The sequence below is a fragment of the Otolemur garnettii genome, unplaced genomic scaffold (genome assembly GCF_000181295.1).
Source record: "Otolemur garnettii isolate 467f Iridium unplaced genomic scaffold, OtoGar3 scaffold00072, whole genome shotgun sequence".
NCBI classification, from domain to species: Eukaryota; Metazoa; Chordata; class Mammalia; order Primates; family Galagidae; genus Otolemur; species Otolemur garnettii.
In genome coordinates this window covers 5,931,961-5,948,239 of record NW_003852467.1, presented here as the reverse complement: position 1 = coordinate 5,948,239, position 16,279 = coordinate 5,931,961, and the positions used below count along the sequence as shown (strand labels likewise).

The 16,279-nt window shown below is 39.6% G+C and overlaps 1 protein-coding gene across 1 annotated transcript in view; it reads right to left on the bottom strand.

Moving 5' to 3' along the window:
* The window catches only part of DMD (dystrophin), a 2,307,273-nt gene that overhangs the window by 198,619 nt on the left and 2,092,375 nt on the right, over positions 1-16,279 (bottom strand). The window lies entirely within an intron of this gene.

Below are 16,279 nucleotides of genomic sequence, written 5' to 3'. Positions count from 1 at the left end.
CATCACAGCTCACAGCAACCTCCAACTCCTGGGCTCAAGCAATTCTCCTGCCTCAGCCTCCCAAGTAGGTGGGACTACAGGCGCCCGCCACAACACCCGGCTATTTTTTGGTTGCAACCATAATTGTTGTTTGGTGGGCCCAGGCTGGATTCAAATCCACTAGTTCAGGTGGCGCCTTAGCTGCTTGAGCCACAGGTGCCAGGCCAGTTTTCCAATTTTTAGTAGAGACAGGGTCTTGCTCTTTTGCTCAGGCTGATCTCCTGAAGCTCAACTCCTGAGCTCAAGCTACCCAGCTGCCTCGGCCTCCCAGAGTGCTAGGTTTATAGACATGAGCCACCACGCCCAGCCGACCTCCCTTTTCTTAACTGTACGATGAAGATTTTAGCTTGGATTATCTCTAAGATTCCCTATTCCTCATGTATTTCATAATTTTATCTCTTCACACTTGAGTAAACCCATTCCAGCAGTCTAATTAGCTGACTGTAGATGCTACACCGATGACACATTATTGAGGTGTGCTATTAGAGATATAAGATTTCAGCCACAGAGTAACCGTCTTTGGAGGAACAGACCTGATCCCTTGAATGACAATGGCAGAAAGGGACCACTGAAGAAAGGCAAGAAGTATCTGGTTTATGGCATTTGGAATTTATTTCCTGAAAGGGGACTCAGATGTAAGATTCCTGTGCTAAGTGAGTTAATATTGATTAAACTGTGCTGATCTAGGTGATTCTCTTAAAGCATCCAGTGTTCATGTGTGTTTCAGTGGCACACACGTGGAATTGAGTAGTTGTCTGTGTTTGTAAGAAACATTATAGGTTTGCTTTCAATATACTTTGAAGGTGTGTGTGAATTGGTATTGTATGTTGGTGATATATGCAATTAATGTCAACTTTTTTGCTGCTCTATTTATAAGGTGGTGTGGAGCCTGCAAAAATACATTAAGACCTATATACTAGCTAAAGAACAGAAAGCTCTCCATTATAAATGTTAAGAATCAACTTCTATGAGAAATTTAACTTTCATGATGTAATAGATGCATTTGCATTGCCTAACACTTGAAAGCCAAAGCCAAAGTGTTAAGCACAGAGAAGCATGTACTCTGGATACGAGAGAAACAATCCAAAAAGTGACCTTTTGTGATGCTCGGAGACATAAGAAGTTGGGTAACTCTTCAACAGGTCCCTGAGGATAGACCAATGATTTACAATTAGAAGAAACTATTAAGAAAATCTTCCTGAGGCATTAAATACTGAACATGAATTACCCATGAAAGATGAGAAATATCCTCCCTTAATCGGAGGAGAAAATATTCTTGTTGATCTGGAATGGTTTCAGTTTAGCTCTGCCATGGGAATAAACTGAATGATTGCTCTACGACTAAACAGTATTTTAAACTGTACTAGATAAATTTTATAACTGTTAAGTATGATATCTAAAAATAAGACTGATAGCTCTAGGGCTTATGGTTATGAAAAACTACTAAAAGTATCATTGAGAAAGCCCAACGTTTTCCATTTTCAAAAATCTAATGGTGACCTACTTTTTAATCCAATGGATGATGACTTCAGTAAAGACAATTTTGTCACAAAGATTTTTATGGAGGCCTGCAGTATGTTGAAAAATTCTCCTGAGGAACCACTGTTTATTGTTCCCTTTACAGTAGGTCAAGAGACCCTGATTTGTAGCACAGAACTGTTTTATAAGCATCTTTTTCTTTTATTTTTTTCAAATTTTGAGACAGAGTCTTACCATGTCACCCTTGGTAGAGTGCTGTAGCATCATAGCTCACAGCAACCTCCAACTCTTGGGCTTAAGCGATTCTCTTGCCTCAGCCTCCCAAGTAGCTGGGACTACAGGCATCCACCACAACACCTGGCTATTTTTTTTTTTTGTTGTCATTGTCATTGTTGTCTAGCAGGCCCAGGGCTGGGTTTGAACCCGCCAGCCCCAGTGCATGTGGCTGGCACCCTAACCACTGAGCTACGGGCACTGAGCCATCTTTTTTTATTTTTTTATTTTTTTGAGACAGAGTCTAACTTTGTCAACCTTGGTAGAGTGCTGTGGCGTCATAGCTTACAGCAACCTTAAACTCTTGGGCTCAAGTAATTCTCTTGCCTCAGCCTACTGAGTAGCTGGGACTACAGGCACCTGCCACAACACCCAGGTATTTTTTTTGGAGAGGAAGTCTCGATCTGGCTCAGATTGGTCTCAAACCTGTAAACTCAGGCAATCCACCCACCTCGGCCTCCCAGAGTGCTAGGATTATAGGCATGAGCCACTGCACCCGGACAGCATCTTTTATTTATTTATTTATTTATTTTGAGATAGTCTTACTTTGTCGCCCTAAGTAGAGTGTTGTGGATCATAACTCACAGCAACCTCAAACTCTTGGGCTCAAGCTATCCTCTTGCCTCAGCCTCCCAATTAACTGGGACTACAGGCACCCGCCACCATGCCTGGCTAATTTTAGAGATCAGATCTCACTTTTGTTCAGGCTGATTGGTCTCCAACTCCTGAGCTCAAGCAATTCACCTGCCTTGGCCTCCCAGTGTGCTAGGAGTACAGGTGTGAACCACAGTGCCTGGCCCTATAGGCATATTTTAAAATGCTATCTAAAAGCAGACAAGTGGGTTCTAATGTTACAAAGAACTAGTCTGAGCTAAGTGAAAGAATTACTTGGATAAGTGGAAACAAATAACAAGGTTCATAACTGCAACTGTTGTTCATATGAATTTCACTCATAATATTCCTGGAACCAAGTCATAAATGCTTTCAGATCTCATCTGACTAGCAGAACTTTCCTACTAGCACTAGATTCTCAGGCTTTTTGTTATCCTTTACTTATTTATTTATTTTGAGACAGAGTCTCATTGTTATCCTTTTTTTTTGAGACAGAGTTTCACTATGTCGCCCTCAGTAGAGTGTTATGGCATCACAGCTCACAGCAACCTCCAACTCTTGGGTTTAAGAGATTCTCTTGCCTCAGCTTCCCAAGTAGCTCAAACTATAGGTACCCGCCACAACACCCAGCTATTTTTTGGTTGTCATTGTTGTTTGGCAGGCCCAGGCTGCATTCGAACCTGCCAGCTCTGATGTATGTGGCTAGCGCCCTAGCCGCTGAGCTACAGGTGCCAAGCCTCATTATTATCCTTTATGTTTCAAGCTCTACACATGGATTGGCACCCCTCTAAACTGGATGAAATCTTACAGCACTAGCAGTCAAGTAGGATCTTTCCAAACCATTATCTATCATTTGAGTTCCTATATCTTTATAAATGCATTTTATAAAATGATCTACTCTTAAGAAAATTCATCTTTTCTCTTCTTCTTCTTCTTTTTTTTTTTTTAATAGAGACAGAGTCTCACTTTATTGCCCTCAGTAGAGTGCAGTGGTGTCACAAAGCTCACAGCAACCTCCAACTCCTGGGCTTAGGCAATTCTCTTGCCTCAGCCTCCCAGGTAGCTGGAACTATAGGCACCCGCCACAATGCCCAGCTATTTTTTTGTTGCAGTTTGGCCAGGGCCAGGTTTGAACCTGCCATCCTCAGTATATGGGGCCAGAGGCCTACCCACTGAGCCACAGGTGCCACCTAGAAAATTAATCTTTTCTAAAGTTTGTACTTACTTTCTGGCTCCTGATACAATTGTATATACAGAAGGCATGGTCACTTACAAATGCTAACATCTCAGCCAGGGAAATTGGTTGATAGAAAACTGAAGAAAATCCCCTGAAAATTATTATTATTATTATTTTTGAGACAAAGGCTCACTTTGTCACCCTGGGGTTGAGTACCGTGGTGTAGTAACTCACATCAACGTCAAACTCTTGGGCTCAAGACATCCTCCTGCCTCAGCCTCCTAAGTAGGGGACTACAGGCTCCTGCCACAAAGTTTGGCTAGCTTTTCTGTTTTTAGTAGAGATGGGGGGGTCTCGAGTTTGCTCAGTCTGGTCTTGAACTCCTGAACCCAGGCAATCAACCTGCCTTGGCCTCCCAGAATGTTAGGATTATAGGTGTGAGCCATTGCGTCTAGACTAAGGCCCTGAAAATTAAAGTCTATGATTATATGCTACACATATAAGTGAGGTACTTATTTTATTTTATTTTTTTTGCATTTTTGTAAACGAACTACTTGTGTCAGTTTATACCCCAAGTTCCTCATACAGTGGTAAACTAAACCTTGTCTGATGCTCTGCATGGCCTAATAAAGAAGGGAGGGGTGGAAATAAAACAAGAGGGAAAGATGCAATCTGAAGACCACCATTCCCTGAGGGACAGAACAAGTGACCAGTAGTGAATGTGAGGAAGCTTCTGTTTCTGTGACTTCTTTGGATATCTGCAGTGTAAAATCTTCAAACATATTGATTTTTATAAGAGAAAACATCAGAATATTGAGTAGAAAGATATAATGTTGCCTGGGGGGAGGGGGGAGGTTCATTTCCATGGTGATTCTATTTAGTTTTTGGCTTCCAAGATCTATTGGAATGAAAAGCTAACTTGGAAATCTTTTCATTATATAAGAAAAAGAGAAAGATAGCAGGTGCTGGTACCACAAGGTCAGAAGGAGTTTTCATAACAGCCAGTCACAGATTCCTGCCTAGTGAGTTTGAGTTCTCCTTATACGGTGCGTAGTATAAATACACACATCTGATTGGCATATACTCCCTCTAAGCAGGGTCGTGGCAGATGGAAAAGCTAAAGCAAATGTTCTTTTCTGGTTATCATCAGATGACCAGCTATGATTAAGCATACACTGGGTGTAACCTTGGAGAGATGGAAGATATATACGCACGTGTGCATGCATACACATGAGTTCTAAGGTCCTGAAACCCATGCTGAGATATGTGGCTTCTGGGCGTTGCTGCCTTTCAACACCACAGAAATCCTGAGTTCCAGCCTATTGGCTGAGTGGCTCAAGTAATCGACAGGCTCCTCCATTATGTGAAAGAACTTACGATAACATAGATGCATCCTTAATGGAAGCTATGTCCTTTGCTCCATTTTGCTTTGTTAGCGTGGGCTAGCACAGGCTTGCCATTAGGCACCTGAGTGGAATGTACAACTTCTAGTCTTTACATGTAATGGGGAAGGTAGCTATGATTCATTTTGAAAAATAAAAGGTACATGTATACCTGTCTATAGCCAAGCTTGGGGGCAACACTCCTAAGTTTGAGCTGTGACATTTTTGTATAATAAATGAAAATGAAACTTCATTTGAATTTCATAATTACCTACTACTCGTGTGATTTAGAAGCAGCTGGTAGGTCAATATGGTGCTCTTTTTATGCATTTTAGTACTGAGAAAAACATAAATGCTAGATATGCCACTGGTAAAGTTTCCCAGAATATTAGAATTCAAAGAACACACACAGTAATAGTGATGATACCATTGCTTGAGACTCGGCTAAGATAATATTAGCTTTTATTTGACTCATTTTTTAATTCTGTCTCAGGATGAATGAGACCAATCATTGACCTATGTCTACAACATGGTTCTATTTTTTCCTAAATGAGTTCACTAGAGGATCTAACAGCATAAATCTATTTCCCATGAATTAAATGAACAACTCATGAATGCATGTAACACTTTTAGATTGAACCAAATATTTTCATGAATACAGACTCTCTCGGTCCACATAGGAAACCGTATTGGTGAGCAGCGGGTTGGCAATGAATAAATACTGCTCAGCGGGTCAGACGTGTACAGCTGGAGAAAGATCATGAAATTTAGCTAGTGTACTAGGCAAAACACAAATCTGGAAAGGAGGCAATCCGCACTGCAATTTGAAAAAATTCTGTAAAGTCTTAGAGATCTAGTACAGTACACATACCCATAAGAAACATAAATACCTTCGGAGAGTTTTAGTAGGCTTTATCTTTGAAGATTGTGTTTTCTTTTTTTGGAAAACAAAACACAACAAAACACCTCCTGTTGCCCTGAATGCTAATGATGGAAGACTGTTGCTATGGTGATGCTAATTTCAACACTGTTGCCTGTGGACTTCACATGAACTCGCTGTTTTAACTTCTGCAAATGTCATTTACAAAATGAAAACCCATTAATGATTAGCGAGGGCACAATGTTCCACTTTAATTAGAATAATAAGGAATGCTGATGCACAAAGTACAGGTTTGTAAATCGCTACTGAGCCTACACTGTCAAAATTAATTACTACGGATGAGGGCTTGGTTCTTTTTTTTTTTTTTTAAGGGAAGCTTTAGAATAGAACAGTTGTATTTTGACTCAAAAGGCATTAAAACCTCTCGCCTTTTCTAATTTGGAGGTTAAAAAAAGAAAGAACATCTCCCTTGTAGTACACATAAAAACTAACTGTGAAGAGCAAGACAAAAGTGAAAAGCAAAGACCAGATATTTCTAAGTAAACAAGAACCGAAGAGAAACCAACTAGTTGTTAGTTTAAAAGATGGGGTGAAAGAGTGATGCAGGTAAGCTATTTACATATTTAGAAAATAACTGTCCGAGGAAAAAGTGCCACATATGGTAAACGTCTTTATACTGGATGTATTTGGATTTATGTGTCCACACAGGAAATAGGGAACATTTAGAACAAATGGAAATAGACAAGAGGAAACAAAAATAAGTTCTCTTCCTCTCTGTGGCAAAAGACTGAGTTATCCTAAAACAAAGGGTTTTTGTTTTTTTTTTCCACCTGCACACATTCTGAGGCAAAATGTACCTTAAAATAAAGGGTTTTTTTTCCACCTGCATGAATTCTGAGGCAAAAATCTAAAGATGGATCGGGAAGGGTACATCCCATATTTAAATTTGTTTCCACATGGTCTAGTCTATTCTGGCTCAGGCCCTAGTCAGTGAAATCATTTTAGTCTTTGATGTGGCCAGTAAAAAACTGGTGGTGTTTTTACTGGATGTGGAGGGAGCAAAACACGTTTTTTGATATTAGATAAATCTTACTACAAAATTTCTAAACCCGTGGGCTTTTGCAAGATAGGATGAAGGGAGTAGACACCAATACTTGATGTAGTCTCCAGAGCAAGCTTTGAAAAACCTGATTATATTCTAGGTCTTGAGTCAAGCAATATTATAGGGTCTGGAGAATTATCAGATTATCTGGGTTATTGAGGCCGATGCTAATTTGTGGTGGCCTTGGTAGTCTACCTGACATTAAGCCAAGAGTACTTCACTTGGGAAGACAGCTGACCTCTACCTTCCAAGGGGCAAAGTAGGAAGGCAGTGTAAACTTGCATTGCTCGTCAAGAGGTGGGATACAAAGCTATATTAAAAATATCTTCTCTGTTTTGTTAGGAGATTAAAAAAAAACTGAAAGAAGATATTACCAACATGTTCATAGCAGCTGTCTGGGTGGTTATGGGTGATTTAAACTTTTACAAATCTTTTTCTGTGTCTTCCACAGGGAATGTTTATTACTTTTGTTATGAGGGGGAAAACTTACAAATACTAATTTCTAAAAAGTTTTACACCAACTTCCAGTTTTAACTTGGAGATATAGAGAGCTGCAAAAAGCTCTCATACTTACATCAAGAAAAAAGCTGGACAGACAAATTAACAACTTTTCCTCAACCAATCACAGGACAGACAGCCACTCTGAAATATGGAGAGAGACAGCGCCTTCAGGGAGAAGCAGGGCCTGAGCACTGTATGCCTGGGGCAGGTGCCATATCAACTGGTAGGGAGATTAAACTGCTGGAGGACATATGAGAGCCACCCTGAGAGTGTGAAGCTCCTGTGGGCCATCATCACAGGCAGTGTCCCAAACTTTTGTAGGCCTTTCCTCCACTCTCATGAAGAAGACATACCCATCTTTTCCAGATTCTCCCAATCTGGAGAAAATGGTCCCTCTACTCTCTGTGGTACCGACTAATAAAGAGTCACTGCAGCCAGCTACTTTGAACCTGTCCACACCCTCTCCCTTAAGGAATGAAAGGCTTAATTTTCAGAGGGAAGGTCATGACTTGAGCACACTGGTGAAACACCATTGCAAATGGGGAGAGGGAACACTACCCAGACCCAGATCTAACCTAGGGTTTTTTTTTTTTTAAGTCTTAGTCTGCAGGGGAAAGGGCCTTAGGGTCACAGAATGAGAACACTGGGGACTATCTATTCACTTCAGCTGTGGAAAAGGAGTGGGAGGTTAAGGATGCTATACCTCAAAGGGAAAAACAATTGCAAAGGCCACATTCCAAAGACCCAGTGTATAAATTTGATCATTAGAAAATGCCTCTGCCCCACACCCCATCACCACACTAACAAGCCTTTGGTAATAAAGTCACCAGAGGAATTTGAAGTCTCTGGTGGTCATTGCAACAATAAACCTCAATGAAGATAAGCATAGCAATAAGCTACATCAAATATAGTCCAACTCCCAGCCAGATTAAAATAAATTAGAACACTAAAAGCTTATTTACCTCAGTCCCTACTACTCTATACAAGATACATATAAGTTTCACTCTCAAAATACAAAGTAAGCCTAAAGGCAAGAAAAAAAAATCACAGGCTAAAGAGACAAAGTGATCATTAGAACCAGGCCCAGATATGCTACAGTTGTTGGAAATATCAGACAAGAAATTTAAATAACCATAATTGATATGCTAAGGCTCTAATGGAAAAGCTAGAGGACTTTTCCCTCTCTTTTTTTGAGACAGAGTCTTACTTTGTTGCCTCCCCCACCCTGTAGAGTGCAGTGATGCCATAGCTCACAGCAACCTCAGACTCCTGGACTCAAGCGATTCTCTTGCCTCAGATTCCCAAGTAGCTGGGATTACAGGTGTCCACTCAAGTGCCTGGCTATTTTTAGAGGCAGTGGTCTTGCTCTAGCTCAGGCTGGTCTTGAACTTGTGAGCTCAGGCAATCTGCCTGCTTCAGCCTCCCAGAGTGCTGGGATTATAGGCGTGAGCCACTGTGCTTGGTCCCTGGAGGACTTTTTAAGTTTTCTCCTTACCTGCTCCAGCAAGATCAGATAGGTAATTTCAGTGCATAGCTGGAAACTCTGAGAGATTTAAGTGATAATGCTAGATATCAAGAACACAGTAACAAAGGCCGGGTGCAGTGGCTTATATCTGTAATCCTAGCACTCTGGGAGGCCTAGATGGATTGCTTGAGCTCATGAGTTTGAGACCAGCCTGAACAAAAGCGAGACCTTGTCTCTACTAAAAATAGAAAAACGGAGGCAAGAGGATCACTTGAGCCTAAGAAATGAAGGTTACTGTGAGCTATAATGCTACAGCACTCTACCCGGGGTGACAGTTTGAGACTCCGACTCAAAAAAAAAAAAAAAAAAAAAAAAAACAAGGAAAGAACTGAAGATTGGGTAAAAGAAATTATCCAGCTTGAAAAGCAAGGAGGAAGGAGAAAAAAAATGCAGTTTTAATACAAATGTTACAGGTTTTCAGTATTAAATAAAACTCTAGACAACAGATACTTTTCACACTAAGTCAAAGTTTGGTACAATAATGATAATCAAGTATAAAGAATTATATATTAAAGATTTTACTCAATGAAGTCCTCCAAGTTGGTACAAAGTATTTAACGGGATAGTGACCATCCAGTTGTTTATAATGATGTATTTTTTATTTTTTTGGTTTTATTTTATTTTATTTTTGAGTCAGAGTCTCAAGCTGTCACCCTGGGTAGAGTGCTATGATGTCACAGCTCACAGCAACCTCAAACTCTTGGGCTTAAGTTATTCTTTTGCTTCAGCCTCCCAAGTAGCTGGGACTACAGGCGCCCACCACAATGCCTGGCTATTTTTTGGTTGTAGTTATTGTTGTTTGGCAGGCCCAGGCTGGGTTCAAACCCACCAGCTCTGGTGTATGTGGCTGGCGCCCTCACCACTGAGCTATAGGCACTGAGCCAATGATGTATTTTTAAATGTTTGTTTTAGATTAAGAGTTTTAGGAAATAAAAAAGGCCCAGAGTACAAAATAACATTTTTGTTAACATTTTATCTTTGATCAAAGCTTCTTTTAAATAAAATAAATAAAACATCGAAGATGAAATTCAGATCCTCTTTGATGCCCCTTTTCCTATAACACAACCGCTATGATAACTTTGATATATAGCTTTTTAGGCTTTTAATTTAATCCAGTTTTTAAAAATCAATCTTTTTTAGTTTAAATACTGCCCTTGTACTTCAAAAAACAAAGAACTTAAAAAATCACCCTTCTGAAATTTAGCATTAGAATCTCATCCACACCCATAGTTTCAGTTAACAGTTACACACACAAATAATATCTAAATCAGTTTCTCTAATCCAGACCTACCTACCCTTTTCCGGACTCCAGACAGATACTGTCTGTCTATCTGAAGTGCTTTTTAGATGTCATATATCATCTTCATCTCAAACTCAAACATCCACAATTAAATTGCCACTCTATTTATTTAGTTATTTTTTTTGAGACAGAGTCTCAAGCTGTCGCCCTGGGTAGAGTGCTGTGGCATCATAGCTCACAGCAACCTCAAACTCTTAGGCTTAAGCGATTCTCTTGCCTCAGCCTCCCAAGTAGCTGGGACTACAGGCACGCACCACAATGCCCAGCTATTTTTCTATTGCAGTAGTCATTGTTGCTTTAGCAGGCCCGGGCTGGATTTGAACCCGCCAGCCTCGGTGTATGTGGCTGGCACCCTACCCACTGAGCTACGGGCACCACCTAAACTGCCACTCTAAATCTGGTCTTTCTTCAGTGTTCCCTAACCCACTGTAAAGAATCACGAGCTGTCCATTACCCAGAAATCTAGGTGTGATCTCTTGATGTTTTCCTTTCTCTTTGTGCCCTTCTTTCTATGTTATCTAATCTCAAATCCTAAGGAATTTTTCCTCTCAAATATCTCTCAAATCTGTATCTTCTCATCATCTCCAGCCTACTATCTTCTTGGGCCAAGTAACATCATCTCTCACCTGGCATGAAGAACCTTCAAATATTGCATTCATGAGGCCCCATCTAATTCATTTGGATCAGCCAGAGGACTTTTCAGGTTTTCTCCTCACTCCCTCCAGCACCAGTAACAACGTTGTTTTAGTTTCTTGTATTGCCAAGTTCTTTCCTGCTAAATTGCCTTGACACATGACTTTCTCTCTCTTTTTGTGTTAATATTTATTCATCCTTAGTGTCAACGCCATTATCTGTTCTCTGGCTATACTTTGGAGATAACATGAGTGTTGTTCAACAAATTTACCCCCTGTTATCTACCAAAGTATCTGGTGCACATATGCTGGTAAATAAATATTTATTGAATGAATGAACAAATTAATCAATCAGTCAGTCAGTCAAGAGCATATCCTTAGATAACTACCTGAGGTTTTTCTGAGGCAAGGAAAATCCAAACATTTAAGTATATTAGAACTAAAGAAATATTTTAGCATGTGAGAAATTTTGAAAGTAGTGACAAATAGCAATTTTTACTTTTACAAATGTAATGGAGGTTAAACAAAATATACCAAGTACAATATAACTTCATTCTAAATTGGCTAATTATGGGTGAAATTGGCCATTTATGCTTAGACAATGATCAGAGACACCCTTGTAAACTATGCCTCTTTAATGAATAGTAATGCCATTTTATACTTTTATGCTTTCATTTTAGCATTTGAGAACAGTTCACAAGTATACTAATTAATCTCTGCAATGGTATTATACTCCTATATTACAGGCCAACTGAAGAAAGCAAATCACACAACAGAGCTGAAAAGCATAAGAAAAATTCTTAGATGTCCAAGAAAAAATCCTCTACCTCCTATACCTTTTAATGTATGTTTTAATAGTCTTAAATAGATTTTTTTTTTTTGAGACAGAGTCTCACTATGTCTCCCTTGGTAGAGTGCCGTAATGTCACAGCTCACAGCAACCTCAAACTCCAGGGCTTAAGTGATTCTCTTGCCTCAGCCTCCCAAGTAGCTGGGACTACAGGTGCCTGCCATAATGCCCGGATATTTTTGTTTTTGTTGTTGCAGGTGTCATTGTTGTTTAGCTGGCCCTGACCAGGTTTGAACCCACCAGCCTGGGTATACGTGGTCGCTGCCCTACCCACTGAGCTATGGGTACCATCCTCTTAAATAGATTTTTAATATAAGATTGAAATAAAAATGAAGATCATTATTTTAGCTCTTTTATTTAAATCACAGGCAAATGTATGACTTAATTCTTTTTATTTTGTGGGTTTTTATTGAGGCAAAACATAACAAAATTTATAAGAGCTGGTATAGTAGCCCCACACAAATATAGTTTGGTTAATTAATTTAATAAATCCATTACTTAATATATGCCTTTGGTAAAACAGAAACAAGCTCAATATTGTGAAGTCTCAGGGTTTCCTCTCTCATTCAAATGGGATGGCATCCCACCCCATGGCTTTAAGAACCATATATATGTTGATGATCCCACAAGTATAGCTCTTGCCCTCGTCCTTGAGCTTCAAATTCATATGTTAGGCTGCATACCTGGATATCTAACAAATGCCTCAAACTGAACATGTCTAAATCCAGCTAGCTCCAGGATTTCTATATAGAATGAGTTGGCAAGCTTATGTTTAGTTTATGTTTTATTTATTATTTATTTGTTTTTGAGACAGAATCTCACTGTGTCACCCTGGGGTAGAGTGCTGTGGCATCATAGCTCACAGCAACCCCAAACTCTTGGCTCAAGAGATCCTCTTGCTCAGCATCTCAAGTACTGGAACTACAGGCATTCACCATAATGCTTGGCTAGTTCTACTATTTTCATTAGAGATGGGGTCTCTCTCTTGCTCCGTCTGGTCTCAAACTACTAAGCTCAAGCAATCAAGCCACCCACCTTAGCATCCCAGTGTGCTGGGATTATAGGTGTGAGCTACTGAGCCCAGCCTTACTTTTTGTTTAGATTACATGTTTACCTGTTGTTGCTGGGGGTAAAGAGAGGCCAAAGGGCAGGTATTAATGGAGCCCAGAAACTCTTCAAGCCATCCCTTGGTATTGTCAATAGTGTCTTAAGGCAGATCTCTATTTCAGAAAATTATTTATTTATTTACTTTTAATTGGCAAATAGTAATTACATGTATTTATGGGGTACAATGTGATTTTCGATCTATGTTTGTATTATAGAAAGATTTGAAAAAGCTAATTAGCACACCATCCCTTTAACCACTTTTCATTTATTTGTTATGAGAACATTAGAAATTGATTCTTTTAGCAATTTTGAAACTCACAATATGTTATTACTTTTTTTTTTGAGACAGTGTCTCATTCCATCACCCTGGGTAGAGTGCTCTGGCATCATAGCTCACAGCAACCTCAAACTCTTGGGCTCAAGTGATCCTCTTGCCTCAGTCTCCTGAGTAGCTGGGACTACAGGTGCCTACCATAATGCCTGGCTATTTTATTTATTTATTTTTTGCAATTTTTGGCCGGGGCTGGGTTTGAACCCACCACCTCCAGCATATGGGACTGGTGCCCTACCCTTTTGAGCCACAGGCACCGCCGATGCCCAGCTATTTTTTGGGGTCTCAGTTGTGCTCAGGCTGGTCTCGAACCCATGAGCTCAAGCAATCCACCTGCCTCAGCCTCCCAGAGTGCTGGGATTACAGGCGTGAGCCAGGATGCCCAGCCAGTGAAGACTGATCTTCAACAGCCTTCTTGTTTGCAAATAAATTTTAAACCAGGTATACATTGCTAATTTGTAATAAAATTGTAAGCAAGGTTTGGCAACAAGCATACTTTATATTGTGAACACTAAAGACAAGACATATTGTCTGCCAAAATGTTTCTTCCTCTTGTTATTTATGATTGTTTATATTTGAATTATCATAAAAGACTATCAGGGAAGTCCCAGACAGAAGTTAGATGTTTACAAGTTTGCCTTCTTTCTCTGAAAAGAATACCTGAAACTTAGCAATTGAGAAATATATTGACTATAATACTCAAGTCACAGAATTGACACTTTGCCCAATTAGAGGTTATATGAAATGAGTTTTCAAATTTAAGAAAAATTAGAATAAATGATATCTCTACAATGTACAACATTTAAGAGTTGTTTATATTTTTACTGATTGGTTTATAAGCAGAAGATATGCTGTTTTGTTCATACCCCCCACCCCCATTTCACAGAGAAATGAAGTTTGGAGCACAATAAAATTATGCAAGGGAATACATACTATTTTATGACATATACGGAATTAACATCTTCGGACTCATATGCCTAAATTTAACTTCCTATTGGTTTATTATTTCATCCCTGCCTGACTTTGGTTTTTATACCCCAAATTAAATTTCCCACAGATTTCCTTAAGTATATTATTATTCTATACACAGCAATAATCTGTTCACTACAGCTACCACTATTGCTTACTAGTCTTTGTAATTATTTTATCATTTCTCTATTTTTTGGTTTGCAATCCATACGCATGTATTTAGTCAAGGGCAAGCAAAAGAAATCCTCAAATGACAAAGCAGGAGGAATAAATTCCGAAGTCGGTATAATCAAGCATGAAACTCTGAATTAAGTTACCAACTTTGAGAAGTTTATCGAACAACCTTAAGTACTCTTTTCTTCACTCTTCACACTTTATAAGACTTGGTGATAAAGGTATTTGCTCACTACAGAACCAGATGTTATTTGATAAAAATGTTGCTCGTCTGGGATTCATGCTTCCCCAAGCAATATTGATTTGCTAGGGGATTTTCTTTCCCCTTCTTATTCAGTATTTTTAATTTAAAATATTTTATATTTATGATGCTTTTTTCTGATGTTTTATTGAATTGATTCTATATTTTCCAGGCTACAGCAAAGTACTGGAAGGGCATGGTCCAAACTGTCAGATTATATTATTCCATATTTCTCTGCTCATCCCAGATCCTTCAGAGGTGGCTATTTTTACCCATTCTATCAGACACCAGGATTTTTAGGTTTTAATTTTAAAGAAATGTTCCACATCTGAGCCCTCTGATATACCCAGACTTAGAGTTACAGTTACAATTACAGCCAAATAACTTCTCAGGCAAAATGACTTTGTAATTTGAATATGTTTTCTCCTCCTTTCTATGTTAATTTCTTTCAGTTCTTGAGTGTAAACAAGGTTAGCATGCTTTGACTCTACCAGCCAATATAGAAAGATCAAGCTGCTACCTCAACATTGAGTTGCTGCCTTTCTGTTTATACATCCTCTTCTCAAGCAATACATTCAAGGACTTGGAATGTGATTGGTGATTTTGCCGATAAGAAATGAGGCTGAGCAATATAAGGATGCCTTTTGCTGTTCTATAGTACTTATAGTAAAAAGAAATGACTCGGTGACTAAAAGTATATGAAATATGAGTTAGATGAGCAGCTTTAAGGACCTTGATGATAAAATCTCTTTAAAAAGATATCATGAGATAACATTTAACCATACGCCCCCCCAATCCCACAAAAAACTATATTTGAAAAAAAAATTGGCTCTCTTTTATCAATATCAGACATTTATGAAATTTATTTTTATATGGTTGATAATAATATGTAATATTTACCAGAGAAATGTAAGAACTGCTGAGTATAACTAAACGCCAAACTTAAAGTCTTTTCTTCCATATTGGATGCCACTATGATATTGGCTCAAAGTATCAATCTTAGAGTCTACCACTTAACTCATTCCAATTTCAAAAGTCTAATATTAGGGCAGCACCGGTAGCTCAGTGGGTAGGGTGCCGGTCACATACACCGAGGCTGGCAGGTTTGAACCCAGCCCAGGCCAGCTAAACAACAATGACAACTGTAATGAAAAAATAGCTGGGTGTTGTGGCGGGTGCCTGTAGTTCCCCCGCAAAAGTCTAATATTAAGACATAGGCTAGACTGGGTGTGGTGGCTCACGCCTTTATTCCCAGCACTCTGGGATGGGGAGAGGGGTAGATCACTGAGCTCAGGAGTTTGAGACCAGCCTGAGCAAGAGCAAGACCTTGCCACTAATAAAAACAGAAAAACTAGCTGGGAGTTGTGATAGGCACTTGCAGTGCCAGCTACTTGGGAGGCTGAGACAGGAAGATGTCTTGAGCCCAAGAATTTGAGGTTGCTCTGAGCTATGAAGCCACGGCACTTGGGGTGGCAGAATGAGACTCTGCCTTAAAAATAAGACATAGGGGGTGGCGCCTGTGGCTCGGTGAGTAGGGTGCCAGTCCCTTATACTAAGGGTTGTGGGTTCAAACCTGGCCCCAGGCCAAAGTGCAACAAAGAAATAGCCAGGCGTTGTGGTGGGCGCCTGTAGTCCCAGCTACTTGGGAGGCTGAGGCAAGAGAATCACCTAAGCCCAGGAGTTGGAGGTTGCTGTGAGCTATGAT